The sequence below is a fragment of the Mustela lutreola genome, chromosome 7 (genome assembly GCF_030435805.1).
Source record: "Mustela lutreola isolate mMusLut2 chromosome 7, mMusLut2.pri, whole genome shotgun sequence".
NCBI classification, from domain to species: Eukaryota; Metazoa; Chordata; class Mammalia; order Carnivora; family Mustelidae; genus Mustela; species Mustela lutreola.
The window spans coordinates 121086052-121093480 of NC_081296.1; the positions used below are offsets into that span (position 1 = coordinate 121086052).

Sequence of the window (7429 nt, forward strand, 5' to 3'; positions counted from 1 at the left end):
CACCGGCTCCCATGGAAGGGCTGCAGCCCCAGCCCTCTGAGAGCAGGAGCTACCCAGGGAGGGAGACCCACGGTCTCTTGAATTCTCAGCTTCTTTCAGGAAATTGCGTGGTTGGCCCTTGGCTTTCTCCTCTGTGGCGCCCTGACTCCGTTGCCACAGCAACCGCCTCCCCATCCTCAAGAGCCTCTCCCCGGCCACTCCCTCCCTCCCACCAACCCCGCTCCACCGCCCCCCACGCCCCGCGTCTCATCTGTCTGGGTGGGAACCGGGATTAGAGTTGGTCGGGGACAGGGATGCTTTTCCCAGGGCCGCCGTGCCTTCGTGATCTCTTAGCGGCCGCTCAGCCCCGGCCCCAGGCCTTTCAAGTGCCCCAGACTTAATGAGTGGCCCTGGGTTTCCTCCTCTTTCCTTTCTCGGCCTCCAATAAAGCCGGATGGAGAATTAACCCAGGTTTTAAGTGCCCCGTTTCCAAGCTGCATATCAAAGCGGGCTTCCCCACGCTACTTCTGCATTTCAAAGGGGCTGATTTATCGCTTTCACTTAAATCGGCACATTTTGGGGGAAGAGTTTTACTCAGAGGTCAAACTCTGGAAAAACAAATGGATCCCCATTCACCCCCTCCTGGGGTGCCGTGGGCTATTAGTGTCCAAACTGCCAGGGGCGGGGGTGCAGGCTGGTGGGGGAAAGTGTCTAGTTGTGTGGGACCAGGGTCCCTCAGGGACCTAGCCTGGGCCCCAGATCCCTCGGGTTCCCCAAAGGCTGATTGTGAGGAAGAGAGGGAATGTCCAGAACCATTCCTGGCGTGGGCCCTGTCCTAAAGTCCATTTCCTGCTTCTCCGCCTGTGTTCCCAGCAACCTCCAGGCCAGTTAGCCCTTCCAAGCTGCTCTGCCCTCCACCAAGATCCTGGCCCCTGCTCTTCCTGATTCATCTTCTTTCCCCAGCTCTCCTTGCAAATCCTTGCACGGACTAAAGATTCAGCTGCGGCTGAGCTGGGCCTCTGAGCCCTCCACATTCCCGTTCCCCTCTTTCCTCCCAGTGAAACCTCGCCCACCCCTTCCCCTCCCACCACCAACCCCCATACATTCGCCCCCTCCCTCCCCATCCCTGCCTCGGGGACCCCAAGCCCCCCTCCTGCTCAAGCTCAACTCAACCAATTGTTCCTGTGATTTCCCTGCCCCAAAAAGGAATCCTCCCTAAACCTGGGGCGGGGGGGGGGGGGGGGGGGGCCTCACCTTCCCGTCAGTTCTTGCTGCAGCCCTTGGGCATTCTCTCTAGTCTCTCTGCCCAGAGTAAGTACTTCCTCTGATTTAACCCACACCAGATCCCTGGGCTTTCTCGGGCAATGAGTCCCCAACACATGTGCAAGACCTGCACTTGTGGGACCAGAAAAGCCACAAGAGAGCATCGAGGAAGAAATCCCCCAGGAGGCCAGGCAGGTCATCCAGCCTCTGGAGGAACTCTTGGCCCTGAGGGCAGGAGAGGGAGAAGCAGCACCTGAAGCCGACTTCAGGAGAGGACACCCCAAATAAGGTGTCAGAGGCCGGTTTCCCCATGAAGGATGCATCTCCATTTCCTTTTCTCAAGCAGCTGCTTGCGCGTTCTTTCATTTATTCACTCACATGACCGTTTATTGAGTGCGTACTACTGCGGGGTGCTGCGGGAGCCCCTGAGGTGGTCACTTGGGCAGGGGAATCAGATAGGAGGGCCAAGGATTAATTACAGTACACCAAGGTCAACCCTCCCTGAGTGAGACTGGCAACTCTCCCTGACACGGCCCTAGTCTCTGTGGGGACCCAGGGAAGCTTCCAGGCAGGGAGATTTTGATTTGGGTTTGAAAGATGAGGATCTTCGCAGGAATCAAGCGTGTTTTAGGCCTAGGGAACAGCAGGTGCAAAGGCCCAGAAGCCCCCATGTTCAGTGGATGAGTGTGGCCAGCATGTGAGACGTGAGAATGGGGAGGGAAATGGGGGGGAGGGGGCTGGGAGGTCACGGGGCGAGGTTGTGAATGCCACACTTGCCAAGGAGCCCGGGAGTTCATGGCTGAGTTTCAGAGGACGCGTGGCAAGGGGGGGCTGAGGAAAGTAGGGAAGAAGACAGGGAAAGTGAGTAGAACGCTGTGTTCCAGCCCACGGCTTCCTGTTAACCCTCACCACGAGCTTCTTTGTATGGCACCTTGTGCTCAGACCGTGCCTTTGTTCACCCCACTTGCCGGAAGCACTGGGTCATATAGGCTTTTCTCCCAGAAGCCTCGTTCAGAGCATGCCCATGGCTCCAAACCCCTTGGATTAGCTCAGCATCGTGAGCAACCCAGGCGTGGAACCGTCTCTCTCCCAGGAGAGAGGTGAGGGACACAGTAAAGTCTGGGACAGAGTACACAGGGCCTGGCAACGTACGCAGACAGGGGTGGGCAGGAGTGGGAACAGCATGAGTGACCATGCTATCTGTGCCCACACAGAGCAAGCAACCTTTGGAATTTTCTAGGAAGAACTCCCAGGAAGGACGGGGTGGGACTAGGGTCTCTGAGCCCCTTGCAGAGCTCACATCTGGTGGCGCCTGGGCTGTGCCCCAAAGCAAGGAAGCCCACCCTGCCCGTGTTTCAGCTTCCTCTTGTAGAGGCTTATAGACCTGCAAGCCCCGGGCCTCGCCTGCCCAGCAAACCCTAATCAGCACATCCCCTATTTCTGCTGCCCATGTCATCATCTAGAAGGAGTCCGGGCTATCTGTGAAGCAAACTGGCCTGGGCATGGGGCTTCTGAGGTCACAGAAGAGAAGGGTAACAAATCAAAGACCCAGGAGTTCAAGAACCTGCCATTCGCACATTCCCCATGAAAACAAAAGGCTTCGTGCAATGGATATATTCCCCAAATCTGTCTGGGGGCTAAAATGGTGCAATTCAAGTAATAATTTTAGATGTCTCAGGAGGGGAATCGATCTGTGTACTGTGTTTTTCACGCGACGAAGATAATTTGGATAATTGCCATGTATCTTGGGTCTGCCGAAAGCCGGGCACCATTCCGAACCAGAAGGCGGGCCCTGACTCAGTGTGGCCCGGCACCTCCCACTTGGACCTGAACAGTTTGTCAAATGTCCCTGTTGGCCTGCCCCCTCTCTTGGATCCACGGGCACAGGCACGACTGCCCACGGTGACTGCCCCAGAATCACCTCCCAGTATCTTCCTGCACACCCTCTTTGGGCCTCTTTTCCTTGATGAGCTTTTGCTCACCTTGTCCAAAGCTCTGGATGCACCCATGGTAAGGAGGGAGGGAGGAGGAGGGAGAAAGAGGGGGGAAGGGGGCAGGGCACTGAGAAGAGAAGACTCCACCCTGCCTTCAGGGAGCTACCCCAGGAGGAGGGTCTCCCTGCTTTGCTCCTCTGGGGGTGTCCGGAAGCCTTGGGGCCATGGGAGACCCTGCTTGCTGGTTGCCTGATGGCCCCACACAGGCAGTCTGAGCTCTAGCCTCTCCCTCAGGGATATTTTCGAGACAGCTGCAATACAGGCACCAAGCCATGGCCGTTCCAAAGCCTGCTTTTATCAGCAGACTCTTCCTAGTTCTGCCTCTCCTCTCTCCAGCTCTCAAGACAGGGTAGAGAGGGAGAGAAAAGAAGGTCTAATCTTTCTCAAGGATCAGACTTTGTCTCTTTTCCCTGCAAGCTTTCTCGGCTTCAAGGAAAATACTGCACTCCCCTCTCTCTGTGGTCTTAATATCACCTCTCCCCGACCAAGCCCCCTGTTCCCGCTTTGTCCCACAGCCCTTCTGTAAAGCCTAGAACATCACCTGCTCCTGGAAGCCTCTTTCTCTAAGGGGCTACAGCCTGCATTAAGGCCTACCGGAGCCCGTATCTCTGATTCAGGGACTGAGGCAGGTAGGTGATTAGGGGAGCCTGGGTTAGGTACACTGGAAGCCAAAGGAAATAACAATGGTCTGATTCAAGGTCTCCAGAAATGAGTCACACCCCCCCACCACCAGCCCATCCACCAGCCCTGTTCCACAATATCACGCCCACATAATTCATGAATGATCGTCTTTGCTTTACTAGACAGCAGAGCCCAACCGGGACTCTGACTTACTGGTCTGCCGTGGACTCAACATTAAGTGCGTGCCTTCCTTCTGTCCAAAATACGGAGCGTGAGGGCATGGAGTCAGGGAGGCTCATCCTCGGGGTACCTTCCCGAAGCCTCTGGGCCCCCTGAGCAGGCGGTCCATTGTTTCACAACTTGGAAAATATCCCCGGTGAATGCAATGAGTGGGAAGGGTCCTGCAGGGAAGGTGCTGCATCCCTGCCCAGCTCCCTTTGCCCAGTCTTAGACAGGCATCTCCAGTTCCAGCCCGCATCCCGTGGGAGACACCAGTGTCCTCTCTGCTTCTCAATCCTTCTAAGGCAGATAAACTTGAAGACCTGCCAGGTTGGAGCTGGAATTGGATGGCGGCTTTCCTCCACGTGGGGCAGAAGGTGGGATGATGCTGTGGTCATAAACATGACTTTGGCCATCCGGAGGCCTGGACTCGGTCCCAGCCCTGCCCTGTACCAACTCAGCAAGCCTCGCTCAGTGCCCTCACTTAGAAGATGGGAATAATAGGGGTGCCTGGGTAGCTCAGTTGGTTAAGTGTCTGCCTTAGGCTCAGGTCATGATCTCAGGTCCTGGGATCAAGTCCCACATCGGGCTTCTTGCTCAGCAGGGAGCCTGCTTCTCTCTCTGCCTGCTGCTCCCCCTGCTTGTACTCTCTCTCTGACAAATAAATACATAAAAATCCTTAAAAATCTCCCTGGGGATAAAAATATATGTTTATAAAAAATAAAAAAAAAATTTTTTAATGTAAAAAAAAACAAAAATAAAAAAAATAAAAATACCAAAAAAAAAAAAAAAAAGTCTGTCTGGGCAACCCATAATTGGGATTGGATAATTGGGGGGCGGAGGAGGAAGGTGCTGGGGAAGGAAGCCCAAGCAGGGGCTATGGTTGCCCGGTGGGGAAAGAGGATATTACATACTAAGCCAAAGCAATGAGGGGGCTCGCCGTCCATGTTGCTCCTAATCCCACGCCCCCTAACACACTCACAGTGCACTGGTACAGCCCAGTACCCCCCAACCAAACTGAAGGCATACCTCGCGCACGACCCCCACCCTTCTCCAGCCTCACAGAAACAGTTTCCCTTCCCTGCCTTCCATCCCCCTCTCTCATTCTGCCAGAGCCTCCCTCAACTTAAGTGACTCGCCCTCCCAGGGGCACTTGCATTTAATAAAAACAGGGACCACAACACCCCAGAGGAGGGGCTCATTAATGGTTCCCCTTCCGGTCCCCTGGCATCACAAAGAGCAAGGCTTCCGGTGGTGGGTGGGTGGGGTCCCCAGGGGCAGAATGGCCATCAGGAACTAGAGAAGAAGTGAGTCTTCCCAACTTCCAGGCCTAGAGTCTAGTTACAACATGAGGTTGTATAACCTAGCGCACTGTGTTTTTTTAAAGTCAAGTTTATTGAGATATAATTTACATATGGTAAAATTCATCCATTTTAAAATCCAATTCTTGGAATTTTGACAAATGCGTGCAGTCATGTGACCATTGCGATGAAGGTATGAAATAGTTTCTATTACCTGCTATACTCTCCAGTGTTCCCGCTCCTCCCCTGCCCCTGGCCCTAGCCGGGAAAACTACTAGGTTTTTTTGTTCCTGTAGTTTTTGCCTTTTCCAAAATGTCATGTACAAGCATACCTCCTTTACTGCCCTTCACGTTACTGAACTTCTTAGATCTTGTGTTTCTTTTTTCCACAACTTGGAGGTTTGTGGCCACTGTACATGGGAAGGTCCTTCGGCTCCGCTTTCCCGACAGTGTGTCTGGGTCACATTTTGGTAATCCTCACTGCATTTCAAACCTTTTTTTTTTTTTTTTAAGATTTTATTTATTTATCCCTGCCGAGCAGAGAGCCTGATGCGGGGCTCGATCCCAGGACCCTGAGACCATGACCTGAGCCTAAGGCAGAGGCTTTAACCCACTGAGCCACCCAGGCACCCCTGCATTTCAAACATTTTTATTACTGTTGTATTTGGTACGGTGATCCGTGATCTGAGATTACAACTCACTGAAAGCTCAGATGATGGTCGCATGTTTAATGAAGGGCTATATTGGTTTTGTAGACATAATGCTATTGCACACGTAATAGCCTACTGTACCACGCAAACGTAACTTCGTATGCACTGGGAAACCAAAAAATTCACCTGACTCCCTTTACGGAGATAGTCACATTCTTGCAGGGGTCCGGACCCAAACCCGAGATAGCTCCAAGGTGTGTCTGCTGATGGAATCCTGCGGTACAAAGCCACAGGGTTTGTACACAGAGTTTGTACACAGGGTTTGTATGCAGAGTTTGTACACAGGGTTTGCACACAGAGTCCAGCTCCTCCCATGTAGCCCGGTGCACTTGAGATTCGTATGTGGTATGACTTGAACCAGCAGTTTGTTTTCACCTCTGAGCCGTGTCCCATTCAGTGGATGGCATAACAGTGTGTCTATTCATTCAATGCACGTATGCAAGGGAAGGATGTATGCAAGGTATACAATGGAAGGATATATTTTTTTAATTTTTTATTAACATATAATGTATTATTAGCCCCAGGGGTACAGGTCTGTGAATCACCAGATTTACACACTTCACAGCACTTACCATAGCACATACCTTCCTCAATGTCCAGAACCCTACCCCTACTTCTCGCAACCCCCCTCCCCCCAACAACCCTCAGTTTGTTTTGTGAGATTAAGAGTCTCTTATGGTGCTCGCTTCGGCAGCACATATACTAAAATTGGAACGATACAGAGAAGATTAGCATGGCCCCTGCGCAAGGATGACACGCAAATTCGTGAAGCGTTCCATATTTTTGTTTATAAAAAATAAAAAATTAATTAAAAATTTAAAAAAAAAAAAGAGTCTCTTATGGTTTATCTCCTTCCTGTTCCCATCTTGTTTCATTTTTTCCTTAATGGAAGGGTATTTCTGTTGCACTGGTTGTACCTTGTTTCCAGCCACTGTGAAAGATGACATTATAAATATTTGCATACATGTTTTTGTGGATGTAAGTTTTCATCTTTCTTGGTAAGTACCTAATGGTGGGATTAGGGGGTCATAGGGTGAGCAGATGCTGAACTGTACCCTAAACCGCTAGACCATCTTCCACAGGGACTGTGCCATTTTGCATTCCCACCAGCAGCAAAGGAGACTCTCATTTTCTCCTCCTCCTCCCCAGTACTTGGTATGGTCGGCTTTGGAGGGTTACAATTTTTTTTTTTTTTATTTTTTTATTTTTTTTTTTTTTTTAAAGATTTTTTATTTATTTATTTGACAGAGATCACAAGTAGGCAGAGAGGCAGGCAGAGAGAGAGAGGAGGAAGCAGGCTCCCCGCTGAGCAGAGAGCCCGATGTGGGGCTCGATCCCAGGA

The 7429-nt window shown here is 51.8% G+C and overlaps 1 non-coding gene across 1 annotated transcript; it reads left to right on the plus strand.

Moving 5' to 3' along the window:
- The first annotated feature begins 6765 nt into the window (after nucleotides 1-6765).
- Nucleotides 6766-6872, plus strand: LOC131837374 (U6 spliceosomal RNA). The gene has a single exon (XR_009355988.1). It is a non-coding gene; the product is annotated as a U6 spliceosomal RNA (small nuclear RNA).
- The last annotated feature ends 557 nt before the right edge of the window (nucleotides 6873-7429 follow it).